This window comes from Scyliorhinus canicula, chromosome 1 (genome assembly GCF_902713615.1).
Source record: "Scyliorhinus canicula chromosome 1, sScyCan1.1, whole genome shotgun sequence".
NCBI classification, from domain to species: domain Eukaryota; kingdom Metazoa; phylum Chordata; class Chondrichthyes; order Carcharhiniformes; family Scyliorhinidae; genus Scyliorhinus; species Scyliorhinus canicula.
The window spans coordinates 147,572,844-147,588,482 of NC_052146.1; the positions used below are offsets into that span (position 1 = coordinate 147,572,844).

Genomic DNA, 15,639 nt, shown 5'->3' on the forward strand with positions numbered 1-15,639 from the left:
CATATATTCTCCCCATGTCCTATCCATGCCAACTCATATCACTCCATGCCTCCCACTCAACCCCATGATGCCACATACATTCCATGCCACCCTAGGCCCTCAACTCACAACCCAAAGCCTTTGATAGTCAACTTATTTCCAACCCATGATCCCACCCACCATCATTTGCCCCTACACCTCACATTCCTGCTCACTCAGAATCCACTATGGGCAGACCTCAGGCCTCAAGCCAAGATTAAAATTAGTGTCAATTGATTAATTTACTCATTTTTACAGAAGCTCTGATTGATAAAAATCAATTCCCTTCATTTACATTCATTGATCTCTTATAAGGACAAGCAGTTGTATTAATAATCCCATGGCCAAGAATTTATAGGCATTCAGAGGTGTCAGTCAAATTGTGAATTGACACGCACCCCACTGAAAGAATGATAGGTTGTGAATTCAGTCAAGTAGCACTAATCTTGTAATCGTGTGCCTTAGTCATATTTCAACATATTGAGTAAAATAACAAGCAATGATTTTTTTCAAAAGTTTTATTTCAAACAGTAAAAGTGTAGAAGGTTTAAGTGCCTTGTCAGCACGACAGCTGCCTTTGATTACTCACTTTGATAGGTCCCTTTACATCAGTAAAAGGGGAAAAAGAGTCTGTTTCAGATGGTGGTTTTTAGCTGCTTATTCCTCTTCAAACATTGCTTTCAGTTCAAGGTTTTACTGTAGATTCATTCAGGTTTTTTTAGCTTCAGCACTCACAGCCTTTCTGGAGAGAGAACGAGAGAGAAAGAGTAGGTTCATGTCTTTTTTGCAACCTATAATGGTTCCCCTGTAGATTCATTCATTCAACTTCTCTGCAGCTTCAGGGATACAGCACTCATAGCCTTTGTGGAGAGAGAGAAGAGAGAGAAAGCATGTCCTTGTCTTTCTGTGTCTAGGACTCAACTCCTCCCTCAGGTCTCTGAGAACCTTCCCACTGGGATAGTATCCAATCACCACCTGTTAACAGGCAGAGTACGGCCTTTTGCCCAATTCATTGGCCACCAGGCAATAAGTCAAACCAAGTCCCACCCCATCTCTCTTTCTCTGGTGCTGAAAAGCCTGAAGCTCTAACAGAAATTAGCCTGAAGCTCGAGCAGAAACTAGCCAGAAGCTCTAGCAGAAACTAGCCTGAAGCTCGAGCAGAAACTAGCCTGAAGCTGGAGCAGAAACTAGCCTGAAGTCTAGCAGAAACTAGCCTGAAGCTCGAGCAGAAACTAGCCTGAAGCTGGAGCAGAAACTAGCCTGAAGATCGAGCAGAAACTAGCCTGAAGCTCGAGCAGAAACTAGCCTGAAGCTGGAGCAGAAACTAGCCTGAAGCTGGAGCAGAAACTAGCCTGAAGCTCGAGCAGAAACTAGCCTGAAGCTGGAGCAGAAACTAGCCTGAAGCTGGAGCAGAAACTAGCCTGAAGCTCGAGCAGAAACTAGCCTGAAGCTGGAGCAGAAACTAGCCTGAAGCTGGAGCAGAAACTAGCCTGAAGCTGGAGCAGAAACTAGCCTGAAGTTCTAGCAGAAACTAGCCTGAAGCTCGAGCAGAAACTAGCCTGAAGCTCGAGCAGAAACTAGCCTGAAGCTGGAGCAGAAACTAGCCTGAAGCTCGAGCAGAAACTAGCCTGAAGCTCGAGCTGAAACTAGCCTGAAGCTCGAGCAGAAACTAGCCTGAAGCTCTAGCAGAAACTAGCCTGAAGCTCTAGCAGAAACTAGCCTGAAGCTCGAGCAGAAACTAGCCTGAAGCTCGAGCAGAAACTAGCCTGAAGCTGGAGCAGAAACTAGCCTGAAGCTGGAGCAGAAACTAGCCTGAAGCTGGAGCAGAAACTAGCCTGAAGCTGGAGCAGAAACTAGCCTGAAGCTCGAGCAGAAACTAGCCTGAAGCTCGAGCTGAAACTAGCCTGAAGCTCGAGCAGAAACTAGCCTGAAGCTGGAGCAGAAACTAGCCTGAAGCTCGAGCAGAAACTAGCCTGAAGCCTTAGCAGAAACTAGCCTGAAGCTCTAGCAGAAACTAGCCTGAAGCTCGAGCAGAAACTAGCCTGAAGCTCGAGCAGAAACTAGCCTGAAGCTCGAGCAGAAACTAGCCTGAAGCTCTAGCAGAAACTAGCCTGAAGCTCGAGCAGAAACTAGCCTGAAGCTCTAGCAGAAACTAGCCTGAAGCTGGAGCAGAAACTAGCCTGAAGCTCAAGCAGAAACTAGCCTTAAACTCTAGCAGAAACTAGCCTGAAGCTCGAGCAGAAACTAGCCTGAAGCTCTAGCAGAAACTAGCCTGAAGCTGGAGCAGAAACTAGCCTGAAGCTCGAGCAGAAACTAGCCTGAAGCTCGAGCAGAAACTAGCCTGAAGCTCGAGCAGAAACTAGCCTGAAGCTGGAGCAGAAACTAGCCTGAAGCTGGAGCAGAAACTAGCCTGAAGCTCGAGCAGAAACTAGCCTGAAGCTCGAGCAGAAACTAGCCTGAAGCTCGAGCAGAAACTAGCCTGAAGCTGGAGCAGAAACTAGCCTGAAGCTCGAGCAGAAACTAGCCTGAAGCTGGAGCAGAAACTAGCCTGAAGCTGGAGCAGAAACTAGCCTGAAGCTCGAGCAGAATCTAGCCTGAAGCTCGAGCTGAAACTAGCCTGAAGCTCGAGCAGAAACTAGCCTGAAGTTCTAGCAGAAACTAGCCTGAAGCTCGAGCAGAAACTAGCCTGAAGCTCGAGCAGAAACTAGCCTGAAGCTGGAGCAGAAACTAGGCTGAAGCTGGAGCAGAAACTAGCCTGAAGCTCTAGCAGAAACTAGCCTGAAGCTCTAGCAGAAACTAGCCTGAAGCTCTAGCAGAAACTAGCCTGAAGCTCGAGCACAAACTACCCTGAAGCTGGAGCAGAAACTAGCCTGAAGCTCTAGCAGAAACTAGCCTGAAGCTGGAGCAGAAACTAGCCTGAAGCTCTAGCAGAAACTAGCCTGAAGCTCGAGCAGAAACTAGCCTGAAGCTGGAGCAGAAACTAGCCTGAAGCTCGAGCAGAAACTAGCCTGAAGCTCGAGCAGAAACTAGCCTGAAGCTCGAGCAGAAACTAGCCTGAAGCTGGAGCAGAAACTAGCCTGAAGCTGGAGCAGAAACTAGCCTGAAGCTCGAGCAGAAACTAGCCTGAAGCTCGAGCAGAAACTAGCCTGAAGCTGGAGCAGAAACTAGCCTGAAGCTGGAGCAGAAACTAGCCTGAAGCTCGAGCAGAAACTAGCCTGAAGCTGGAGCAGAAACTAGCCTGAAGCTGGAGCAGAAACTAGCCTGAAGTTCTAGCAGAAACTAGCCTGAAGCTCTAGCAGAAACTAGCCTGAAGCTGGAGCAGAAACTAGCCTGAAGCTCGAGTAGAAACTAGCCTGAAGCTCTAGCAGAAACTAGCCTGAAGCTGGAGCAGAAACTAGCCTGAAGATCGAGCAGAAACTAGCCTGAAGCTGGAGCAGAAACTAGCCTGAAGCTCGAGCAGAAACTAGCCTGAAGCTGGAGCAGAAACTAGCCTGAAGCTCGAGCAGAAACTAGCCTGAAGCTCGAGCAGAAACTAGCCTGAAGCTGGAGCAGAAACTAGCCTGAAGCTCGAGCAGAAACTAGCCTGAAGCTCTAGCAGAAACTAGTCTGAAGCTGGAGCAGAAACTAGCCTGAAGCTGGAGCAGAAACTAGCCTGAAGATCGAGCAGAAACTAGCCTGAAGCTGGAGCAGAAACTAGCCTGAAGCTCGAGCAGAAACTAGCCTGAAGCTCGAGCAGAAACTAGCCTGAAGCTCGAGCAGAAACTAGCCTGAAGCTCGAGCAGAAACTAGCCTGAAGCTCGAGCAGAAACTAGCCTGAAGCTCGAGCAGAAACTAGCCTGAAGCTCTAGCAGAAACTAGCCTGAAGCTGGAGCAGAAACTAGCCTGAAGCTCGAGCAGAAACTAGCCAGATGCTGGAGCAGAAACTAGCCTGAAGCTCGAGCAGAAACTAGCCTGAAGCTCGAGCAGAAACTAGCCTGAAGCTCGAGCAGAAACTAGCCTGAAGCTCGAGCAGAAACTAGCCTGAAGCTCGAGCAGAAACTAGCCTGAAGCTGGAGCAGAAACTAGCCTGAAGCTGGAGCAGAAACTAGCCTGAAGCTGGAGCAGAAACTAGCCTGAAGCTCGAGCACAAACTAGCCTGAAGCTCGAGCAGAAACTAGCCTGAAGCTGGAGCAGAAACTAGCCTGAAGCTCGAGCAGAAACTAGCCTGAAGCTCTAGCAGAAACTAGCCTGAAGCTCGAGCAGAAACTAGCCTGAAGCTGGAGCAGAAACTAGCCTGAAGCTCGAGCAGAAACTAGCCTGAAGCTGGAGCAGAAACTAGCCTGAAGCTCGAGCAGAAACTAGCCTGAAGCTGGAGCAGAAACTAGCCTGAAGCTCGAGCAGAAACTAGCCTGAAGCTCTAGCAGAAACTAGCCTGAAGCTCTAGCAGAAACTAGCCTGAAGCTCGAGCAGAAACTAGCCTGAAGCTCGAGCAGAAACTAGCCTGAAGCTCGAGCAGAAACTAGCCTGAAGCTCGAGCAGAAACTAGCCTGAAGCTGGAGCAGAAACTAGCCTGAAGCTCGAGCAGAAACTAGCCTGAAGCTGGAGCAGCAACTAGCCTGAAGCTGGAGCAGAAACTAGCCTGAAGCTCGAGCAGAAACTAGCCTGAAGCTCGAGCTGAAACTAGCCTGAAGCTCGAGCAGAAACTAGCCTGAAGCTCGAGCAGAAACTAGCCTGAAGCTCGAGCTGAAACTAGCCTGAAGCTCGAGCAGAAACTAGCCTGAAGCTGGAGCAGAAACTAGCCTGAAGCTCGAGCAGAAACTAGCCTGAAGCTCGAGCTGAAACTAGCCTGAAGCTCGAGCAGAAACTAGCCTGAAGCTGGAGCAGAAACTAGCCTGAAGCTCGAGCAGAAACTAGCCTGAAGCTGGAGCAGAAACTAGCCTGAAGCTGGAGCAGAAACTAGCCTGAAGCTCGAGCAGAAACTAGCCTGAAGCTGGAGCAGAAACTAGCCTGAAGCTCGAGCAGAAACTAGACTGAAGCTCTAGCAGAAACTAGCCTGAAGCTCTAGCAGAAACTAGCCTGAAGCTGGAGCAGAAACTAGCCTGAAGCTCGAGCAGAAACTAGCCTGAAGCTGGAGCAGAAACTAGCCTGAAGCTCGAGCAGAAACTAGCCTGAAGCTGGAGCAGAAACTAGCCTGAAGCTCGAGCAGAAACTAGCCTGAAGCTGGAGCAGAAACTAGCCTGAAGCTCGAGCAGAAACTAGCCTGAAGCTCGAGCAGAAACTAGACTGAAGCTGGAGCAGAAACTAGCCTTGAAGCTCGAGCAGAAACTAGCCTGAAGCTGGAGCAGAAACTAGCCTGAAGCTGGAGCAGAAACTAGCCTGAAGCTCGAGCAGAAACTAGCCTGAAGCTCGAGCAGAAACTAGCCTGAAGCTGGAGCAGAAACTAGCCTGAAGCTGGAGCAGAAACTAGCCTGAAGCTGGAGCAGAAACTAGCCTGAAGCTGGAGCAGAAACTAGCCTGAAGCTGGAGCAGAAACTAGCCTGAAGCTGGAGCAGAAACTAGCCTGAAGCTGGAGCAGAAACTAGCCTGAAGCTGGAGCAGAAACTAGCCTGAAGCTGGAGCAGAAACTAGCCTGAAGCTCGAGCAGAAACTAGCCTGAAGCTCGAGCAGAAACTAGCCTGAAGCTCGAGCAGAAACTAGCCTGAAGCTCGAGCAGAAACTAGCCTGAAGCTGGAGCAGAAACTAGCCTGAAGCTCTAGCAGAAACTCGCCCGAAGCTCGAGCAGAAACTAGCCTGAAGCTCGAGCAGAAACTAGCCTGAAGCTCTAGCAGAAACTAGCCTGAAGCTCGAGCAGAAACTAGCCTGAAGCTCGAGCAGAAACTAGCCTGAAGCTCGAGCACAAACTAGCCTGAAGCTCGAGCAGAAACTAGCCTGAAGCTGGAGCAGAAACTAGCCTGAAGTTCTAGCAGAAACTAGACTGAAGCTCTAGCAGAAACTAGCCTGAAGCTCGAGCAGAAACTAGCCTGAAGCTGGAGCAGAAACTAGCCTGAAGCTCTAGCAGAAACTAGCCTGAAGCTCGAGCAGAAACTAGCCTGAAGCTCGAGCAGAAACTAGCCTGAAGCTCGAGCAGAAACTAGCCTGAAGCTCGAGCAGAAACTAGCCTGAAGCTCGAGTAGAAACTAGCCTGAAGCTGGAGCAGAAACTAGCCTGAAGCTCGAGCACAAACTAGCCTGAAGCTGGAGCCGAAACTAGCCTGAAGCTCGAGCAGAAACTAGCCTGAAGCTCGAGCAGAAACTAGCCTGAAGCTCGAGCAGAAACTAGCCTGAAGCTCGAGCAGAAACTAGCCTGAAGCTCGAGCAGAAACTAGCCTGAAGCTCGAGCAGAAACTAGCCTGAAGCTCGAGCAGAAACTAGCCTGAAGCTCGAGCAGAAACTAGCCTGAAGCTGGAGCAGAAACTAGCCTGAAGCTCGAGCAGAAACTAGCCTGAAGCTCGAGCAGAAACTAGCCTGAAGCTCGAGCAGAAACTAGCCTGAAGCTCGAGCAGAAACTAGCCTGAAGCTCGAGCAGAAACTAGCCTGAAGCTCGAGCAGAAACTAGCCTGAAGCTCTAGCAGAAACTAGCCTGAAGCTGGAGCAGAAACTAGCCTGAAGCTCGAGCAGAAACTAGCCTGAAGCTGGAGCAGAAACTAGACTGAAGCTCGAGCAGAAACTAGCCTGAAGCTCTAGCAGAAACTAGCCTGAAGCTGGAGCAGAAACTAGCCTGAAGCTCGAGTAGAAACTAGCCTGAAGCTCGAGCAGAAACTAGCCTGAAGCTCTAGCAGAAACTAGCCTGAAGCTGGAGCAGAAACTAGCCTGAAGCTCGAGTAGAAACTAGCCTGAAGCTGGAGCAGAAACTAGACTGAAGCTCGAGCAGAAACTAGCCTGAAGCTCTAGCAGAAACTAGCCTGAAGCTGGAGCAGAAACTAGCCTGAAGCTCGAGTAGAAACTAGCCTGAAGCTCGAGCAGAAACTAGCCTGAAGCTCGAGCAGAAACTAGCCTGAAGCTCGAGTAGAAACTAGCCTGAAGCTGGAGCAGAAACTAGACTGAAGCTCGAGCAGAAACTAGCCTGAAGCTCTAGCAGAAACTAGCCTGAAGCTGGAGCAGAAACTAGCCTGAAGCTGGAGCAGAAACTAGCCTGAAGATTGAGCAGAAACTAGCCTGAAGCTCTAGCAGAAACTAGCCTGAAGCTCGAGCAGAAACTGGCCTGAAGATCGAGCACAAACTAGCCTGAAGCTCTAGCAGAAACTAGCCTGAAGCTCGAGCAGAAACTAGCCTGAAGCTCGAGCAGAAACTAGCCTGAAGCTCTAGCAGAAACTAGCCTGAAGCTCGAGCACAAACTAGCAGAGTGTTCTCTTTTGCAACTTTTGAATTCCTCATTTTCCCTGCTGTAAGTATATTTAAAGTATATTTACTCCAAAGTATATCATGGAGTTTACCTGACCTACAACTTTTAATAGATTTTGGTAATGAGGAGCAGAAGGGCCTACTTTCCAGGTGTTATGCAACAGAATTTTTAAGTATTTTTAAACAAAACAATGTTTATTCTATGAATTCAGTCAACATTTTATAAACACACAATAAATATTTTATCAACTACCAACTCAACTACCCCCCCACAGATACAGTTCTCTACATGTAACCCTTAATAACTTTCCTGACAACATCCATAAGCCAAACCCCCTTTTTAGCAAAGCAGTAGGTATAAATTCTTTACACAAGACAGCTATCACATTTAAATTATCAAGTGATCTGGACACCTTTTAACATACAGAGAGAGAGAGAGACAAAATGAAATTTCCTTGTCTGAATTCAACTTTGAACTGCATAAAACGAAAATAAAACACAAAGCCACAAACAGCTTCCAGCTCAAAATGAAAGTAAAAGCCAGAGACACAACTCAGCTCCACCCATACCATTACACCACTGCAGCTATTTGATAAACACCCATTTTTTAAAGTTACACTCCCGTGCCAATATTCTGCAAGGTCCATGGGGTAGGTAATCATTCCCACCCTGTAAGACCCAAACTTTGTTTGAAACGCTGGATGATGCTGAGAGAGAGGGAGAGAAATCCTTTCGGGAACAAAGGCACAGGAGAAGCATGTAGGCTGCCGTCAAAGAGATCAGGAAAAACTGCCACACAGAGAGAATGTTTTGAAAAGGGATTCTGAAAGATAATATTAATCTTTATTAGTGTCACAAGTAGGCAGTGAAGTTACTATAAAAATGCCCTAGCCGCCACACACCGGCGCCTGTTCGGGTACACTGAGGGAGAATTCAGAATGTCCAATTCACCTAACAAGCACGTCTTTCAGGACTTGTGCGAGGAAACAGGAGAGCCCGGAGGAAACCCACGCAGACATGGGGAGAACGTGCAGACTGCGCACAGACAGTGATCCAAGTCCCAGGCACTGTGCAGCAACAGTGCTAACCACTGAGCTACCCTGCTACCCTGCCACCCATTGCCCTAACAGAAGGAAGATTGCTTTCCAAATCAAAGTGCTGCCATTGACTGGATGTGTAAGTGGAATGAGAGCTGAGTTTTAATGCCAAGTGTTATTCGATGTGAATTTGTGTGTTAAAGTTAAGAAACTGTGAAGTTTGAAAGTTTAAATATTTTTTTCTTTTCTCTTGTTCAATAAAAGTTTTGTTTATAAAGCAAGAAAGTCCAGTTTCTTATTATCACTCCCGAAACAAACCTATCTTTTCTGCACAGTCTTAAAACTTAAAAACAGGCGTCCGTAACACATAATTGAAGTAAACAAAGCAGAAATATAATAATGATAAACACAAATCAAAACAAAATTCAGATGTTACAAGGACAGTGACAGCTAAAGCAAAAGCCCTGGGGAACACTTTTTCCATCTTATGACCAGGTGAAAACCATCTTATAACTCCATTTTATGACCTCTTCTGCAAGTCTGTAAGGAGGTGGTGTTTCTTACATTTTATCCAGCTTCAAGAATCTCCATTGTTAGAACTTCCGAGAAGTTCTAATTTCTCATCCTCCCAACTAAATTTTCAGTTTCCATATTTTAAATTAAAGCATGCAAACACTTTCAAGTATAGTAAGGAGTCTTACAACACCGGGTTAAATTCCAACAGGTCTTGGACTGTTGGACTTTAACCTGATGTTGTAAGACTGCTTACTGTGCTCACCCCAGTCCAATGCTGGCATCTCCACATCATGACTTTCAAGTATGCCACACGTAAATTATGTAATAATATGGTGCAGATTTAAACAGTTTTGCACATTTAAAACCAATAACAAAATCTAAGATAATTTATAAGTATTGAATAATAATAATTTTCCATCATAAAAAATACAATTAAAAATTACTTTAAGAGAACTAATAACAGTAGCATTGCCTGATTAAAAGAAAGAATTAAAAAAGTAAACAAAAACTTCAACTTTCCTTATCTGTGAAATCTGTTGCCTGTTGTTTTCAATACAAACCTGCAGTCTTAATCCCTGACCTCAATGGGCATTCCCTTACTTCCCTGACACAAGGGGAGATGGCTTCACTCAAACTGCACTATGCTGGAGCCTATGCAGAGTGTCCCTATTCAGGCCGGAGGCTGCTGCTGGAATGGGAAAGTTTGTCACAACTTTTGGGTGTTGGTAAGTGAGCAATTTTTTAACTCGGTGTCAACGGGTCATGGCTTCCCACCAACATACGGAAGTTATGGGCCATATGACTTTTAGGGGGCTTGACAGGGGAGATGCTGAGAGGTTGTTCTTCGCTGTGGGACAGTCGAAGGCCAGAGGGCAAGGGGTCGCCCATTTAAGACAAAGATGAGGATGAATTTCTTCTCTCAGAGGGTCGTGAATTTGTGGAATTCTTTACTGCAGTGGGCTAGAGAGGTTGGGTTGTTAGTTATGTTCAAGGCTGAAATAAACAGATTTTTAATCAGTAAAGGAATCAAGGGTTATAGGGATAAGTGGGAAAGTGAAATTGAGGATTTTAACAGTTCAATCATGATCTCATTAAATGGACGGAATGGCCTACTCCCACGTCTTATGGTCTTATGGATATGGGAAAAGGCAGGGGAATGGCACTATGTCATGATGCTCGTTTGGAGAGCTGGAGAAGATGTGATAGGCTAAGCGGCCTCCTTCTGCGCCATACCATTTCCATGATTCTGGGAAATTCTTCCTCTATCCCTTGGCCCACAAGAGATGGTGGAAAACTCATCTACCTGGTGAAAGCATCAGTTCCTGCTTCCGTTTCCATCCTCTTGAAAACCTGCAAGACAACCGAAAATTTCAGTCAGTTTCCCAGTTGCATCTTGGAAGCCTTATTTCAATATGTTAATGAATATATTAACGGGACAGCATATTGGCACAGTGTTTATCACTGCTGTCTCACAGCGCAAGGACTCAAATCCGAACTAGATGACCTTAGGTCTGCGTGGGTTTCTTTTGGGTGCCCTGGTTTCCTCCCACAGTTCAAAGATGTGCAGGTTTGGTAGATTGACCCCTTATTGTTCAAAGGTTGAGTTAGATTATGGGGATGAGGCGAGGAATGGGCCGAATGAGGATGCTCTTTCAGAGGGTTGGTACAGACCCAAAGAACTGAATGGCCTCATTCTGCACTGTAGGGATTCTATGAAGATCTTCGCAGTGGGACACGAGAGTGCCATGAAACCTGCCACTGTGAAAATATTGTGTTCTCCATTTTTCTACCTCTTGCACATGCCCACAACCCTTTCCTTGGGGCCTAATATTAAGTTTAGAGTGAACCAAAGCGAGGAAGTCATGCTTAAACTGTTATTAACCATTGGTTAGGTTTCCACTGGAGTAATGGGATTGAATATGGGCAGCACACTCTAGGAAGGATGTTAAGACCTTAGAAAGTGTGCAGAAGAGATTTGCTGGAATGGTACCAGAGCTACACCACATCAGTTACGTGGGGAGATTTAAGAAGCAGAGTTGGTTAAGAGAAAGTTTAATAGAGATGTTCAAAATCATGAAGGAATTTGATAGAGTAAATGAGGGGAACCTGTTTCTTGTGACAGAAAGATCAATAACATGAGGTCACAGAATTACGGATTGGAAAAGGAACTAAGGACAATCTGAGGATTTTTTTTAATGCAGGGAATTGCTATGATCTGGAAGAGTGATGGAAACATTCCCATTGGTAATTTATTATTGCATAAGTAATTGAAGGAGAACACTTTACCGGACCATGGGGAAAAAGACAGCGGAGTGAGATTAATTGGATACCTCTTTCAAAGAGCAGGCAGAGACATGATAGGTCGATTGGCCTCCTTCTGTGCTGAATCAGTCTGTGATTCAAGATCTGATTATGCTCATTTGAAGAGAAACTGAAATATATATCTCACCAGAGAAGGGTTTTAGAAGATACTTTCTTTTGCAAATTCTTCTCTGTGAACTTCCATAAATATTGGCACAAATCCAGAAACCCTTTGTAACTGTTATATTACCTCTGGTGGTAATATATTGTGTTCATTGTACTTTCTTCCAAAATGGTTTGTTATGTTGATGACAAAGAATCCACCAAACATCAGATTGAAACAAAACTAATTTATTGTATAACAATCAATTAAGTGAAGTTCGCAGACGCTACTGAGCTATAGTTAATAATAAAGTAATGTTAGAGCAGCACGGTGGCGCAGAGGGTTAGCCCTGCTGCCTGACGGCGCCGAGGTCCCAGGTTTGATCCCGGCTCTGGGTCACTGACTGTGTGGAGTTTGCACATACTCCCCGTGTTTGTGTGGGTTTCGCCCCCACAATCCAAAGATGTGCAGGCTAGGTGGATTTGCCACACTAAATTGCCCCTTAATTGGAAGAAAAAAGAATTGGGTGCTCTAAATGTATTTAAAAAATAATAAAGTAATGTTGAATCTGCCTAGCAGTTACCAATAATCTAAAATGTCACGAATAATATTGTAATCTAACCTCGTGGTAACTCTATCTAACCTAATCTCCTTCTCGTGCTGTTCTCTTGCTTTCTCCTTCACTAACACTACCCAGCATTCCCTGAGGTCTGCTTTATATACAGAGAAGTGGTGGTGCCCTTGAGTGTTTGAATTACACAGAGTTGTAATAATTAGCCCTTCACTAACTTGACCATATTACATATCATTACAGTAACCATTTACCAAATCATAGATCCTTTGTTCATATTAACACACTTCCAGACTCTTGTAAAAGTTGACACGTTCATGAGTACTTCTCTACATACTGACATACCCTATGAGAAATCCTGGGACTGGGGCACGTCCAACTCTGAAAGACAGTGCCAATTACCCCCAAAGTCAACCAATTGTACATAACATGTTTTCCTTGGTGTGCAGAAACAGAGGTCACGAGCTGGCAAGTTAACAAGTACAGTAGGGAATTCTCAAAAGATCAAAGTGCTAATGGTCCAGCCTTAGTCAAATATCAACCTGCTGAGTTTGTGGACGCTTGCTATCTCACAGCCTCTCGGTTTCTTGTTCCACTGTTTCTCTCTCTGTTTCACACACTGACTTTCTCTCCTTTACTTAGAACATAGAACATAGAACAGTACAGCACAGAACAGGCCCTCCAGCCCTCAATGTTGTGCCGAGCAATGATCACCCTACTTAAACCCACGTAACCCGTATACCCGTAACCCAACAATCCCCCCATTAACCTTACACTACGGGCAATTTAGCATGGCCAATCCACCTAACCCGCACATCTTTGGACTGTGGGAGGAAACCGGAGCACCCGGAGGAAACCCACACACACACGGGGAGGACGTGCAGACTCCACACAGACAGTGACCCAGCCGGGAATCGAACCTGGGACCACTGGAGCTGTGAAGCATTGATGCTAACCACCATGCTACCGTGAGGCCCCAAATTGATCTCTCGTTTTTCTTATTGTGTGTAGTTGGGATTGATGTGGGATGAAACCCGGCCATCTGTCGTGCTTCTATTGTATTTATTGAGTGTGATTTGCCGGGGTTGGGATCTGCACTGGAGAGTCTGACAAGCATCATATAGGCACTCCACTGTGGACACACAACTGATTGAGTTAACTTTATAATTGTACTTTTAAGACAGTGAGATGGATTCTCCGTCCAGCAATCGGGGAATGCGAATGGGCGGAGAATCGCACGTCAGCCGAAAATTTACATTGCCGTCAGGTGCCCGACGGAATGTCATTCTCTGGTGTCTTGACAGCAGCGTGAATGCATTCCATGCCACACACTGGTGTGGGCATGCCAATTACACCATAAACGCTGTTGGTATATCATTAACGGGCCCGACCTGGCAATGTCTGACCCCCCGCAAATTCTGAGGTGAAGGGATAGGATGGACAGAATAAAATTGTTTACCGTAGTGGAGAATTCCCGAACCAGGGGATGTTGATTCAAGATAAGTGGCAGAAGGTGCTGCTGAAACATGAGGACAAACGTTTTAACGCGGCGAGTAGTGGGAGTCTGTGCACTAAAAACGGTGTGTCCGGCTGGGATTTTCCCTGTGTATCACTAAAAGCAGTGTGCTTTCGCTGGTGTGAGGAAACCGGTGCATTGAACCAGCACCCACTGTGTTCCAGTTTCCGAAAAACATGGGACAGGGAGGGGCACGGTTCCTAGGCAACAGTTGTAGTCAGACCTTGAACAAACAAGAGCCTGACAGATAAAAATTTAGATTGGGGACCTGAAGGGCTATTCACTAGATATTTTGTGAATAAAAATAAAATAAGGAAATCTTGTGTGGAATGATGATGGAAGTCTGGGATCCATCCTGGATCCAAGAGAAGCATAAGGAGTGGTGGGATAAACAGACAAGATGGAAAGAGGTGATAGGAATAGTGAATATGTGTAAATGTTACTTTGACATGTGTAGTCAGGAAAATCAGAGGTAGCTGGGCTGGATTCTCCAATAATGGAGCTATGTCCCCACTCCAGTGTCAAAATGTGGGCGAATCACTCTGGACTTACCTGAAGAGGGTCAGCAGGGCCCCAGAGTCGTCCACGCAGCTCTGGCTGCCGATACGAGGTCCTGCACTTCTAGTCGGGGGGTCCGTGCATGCGATCGATAGCCTGGCTGTCTGTGAGCCCCCCTGGGCGAAGGATGCCCCCGCCCCCCCATCAGGGTAGCCGTGGATTGAGTTCGCAGCCACCAAGCCGAGTTCCTGACGGGTGAGACCTTGAGAGACCCATGCTGTCGGGAACTCGGCCAGTTACACTTGGAGAATTGTGCGGGGGCCTCTGTCAACGGCAATGTAGACTGCGTGCACGCGATTCACGGCGATGCTCCAGGGGCCGGAGTATCGCAAGAGTGGCGTTGAGCCAGATTTCGGCATCAACCCCCATTCTCCGCCCCGCGCCGATCACTATTTCGGCACGGAGGCTCAGAGAATCCCGCCCGAGGCTCTTCGAACCAGGCTCACTCACCTCCATCAAAAGGTGGCTGCAGCCTCTGTACGGCGACTTTTCCCTCAAGGTGATGTGCGACTAAGGAAGGGGACATTGTCAGATGTAGTGGCCGAAGCAAATGTAGGCAGACTCCCAGACTGTTAAAGTCTAGGGCACTGCTTGGACTCACCACTCTGATACGAAACCAAGCAGTCGACAGCCCCAGAGCTGACCACCTTCTGACCCTTGCTGACAAAAGGGGGAGTCAGCATAATGTCGGAGCTGCACCCATTTGGATGAGACAAAGGGATGTACTGAGCCCAACAGCAGCCTATACGCCACACACTGCCACTAGTCACAGCCATACACACCCCGAGAAAGAAAGGAATTTTACATACCTATGTGATGAATGTAAGAAATTGGTACATATCTTGCATCATAAGTATCTGTTTCAGAAATGGTTTTAAAAGCCTGGGTTAAGGTGTATATGTATCTGCTGCAGTAACATTTTTAAAAACCTGTTTAAATGACAGATGACTTGATGGCTGCAAAAGGTGAAATTAAGATGTTATAAAAAATCAAGTCATGTTCAAATTTTCAAAAAGAGGCCTAATGGGATTTGTTTATGATTTCCGGGCATTCCCTTGGGAGTAGATAATTAGAGGCAGTGCTCAGACTTAAGTAAGTAGGCCATGGGATTTGAGGAGAATAAAGATGATGTAATTAATGGGAGGAGGCAAGGCTGTAGCAGACAAAGTTTTAGTGTATTTATTAGCTGGAAGCTGTGTTCTGAACAACAGGTTCTGCAGAAGGTGGTCAGATTCAATATTAATCTGACAGGCTATCTCTCTCTTCAAGAAGTATTTTAAAGTTCCTGCTATCCAAAGAGAAGTGGAAGTAATCCTGGGTTTATACTTTATTTAAAAGTAGTTTTTGACCTGTGATGGGTTTTGCTTGATTGGAGATAAAGAATGTATCAGTTAGAAGGTAAAGTGTTTCCTCTTGTTGTTAAGTATTGTTTAACTGTTAATTATAAGCTATATTTCTGTGATGCTAGGGTAGTTCAATACTGTGTTAATATAAAGTTTGTTTCAATACAACATATCCCTGTTTGTATGCGGAATAACTCTTGGGAGTGAAGTATCCTTTCCTCACAGTTTTACAATTTGAAAAAAATTTGTTTTTGCTTCTTTTTTGTAGCCCAGCATATGCTGGGATCCAGTCCAAGGTCTTAATACCTGGCACACATT

The 15,639-nt window shown here is 46.1% G+C and overlaps 1 long non-coding RNA gene across 1 annotated transcript; it reads right to left on the reverse strand.

The window, feature by feature from the left end:
- Positions 1-522: 522 nt before the first annotated feature.
- On the reverse strand, positions 523-13,546 carry LOC119977634. Its single transcript, XR_005463243.1, has 3 exons — positions 13,364-13,546; positions 10,233-10,279; positions 523-760 (listed from the first exon to the last, which is right to left on the reverse strand). It is a non-coding gene; the product is annotated as an uncharacterized LOC119977634 (long non-coding RNA).
- Between the last annotated feature and the right edge of the window lie 2,093 nt (positions 13,547-15,639).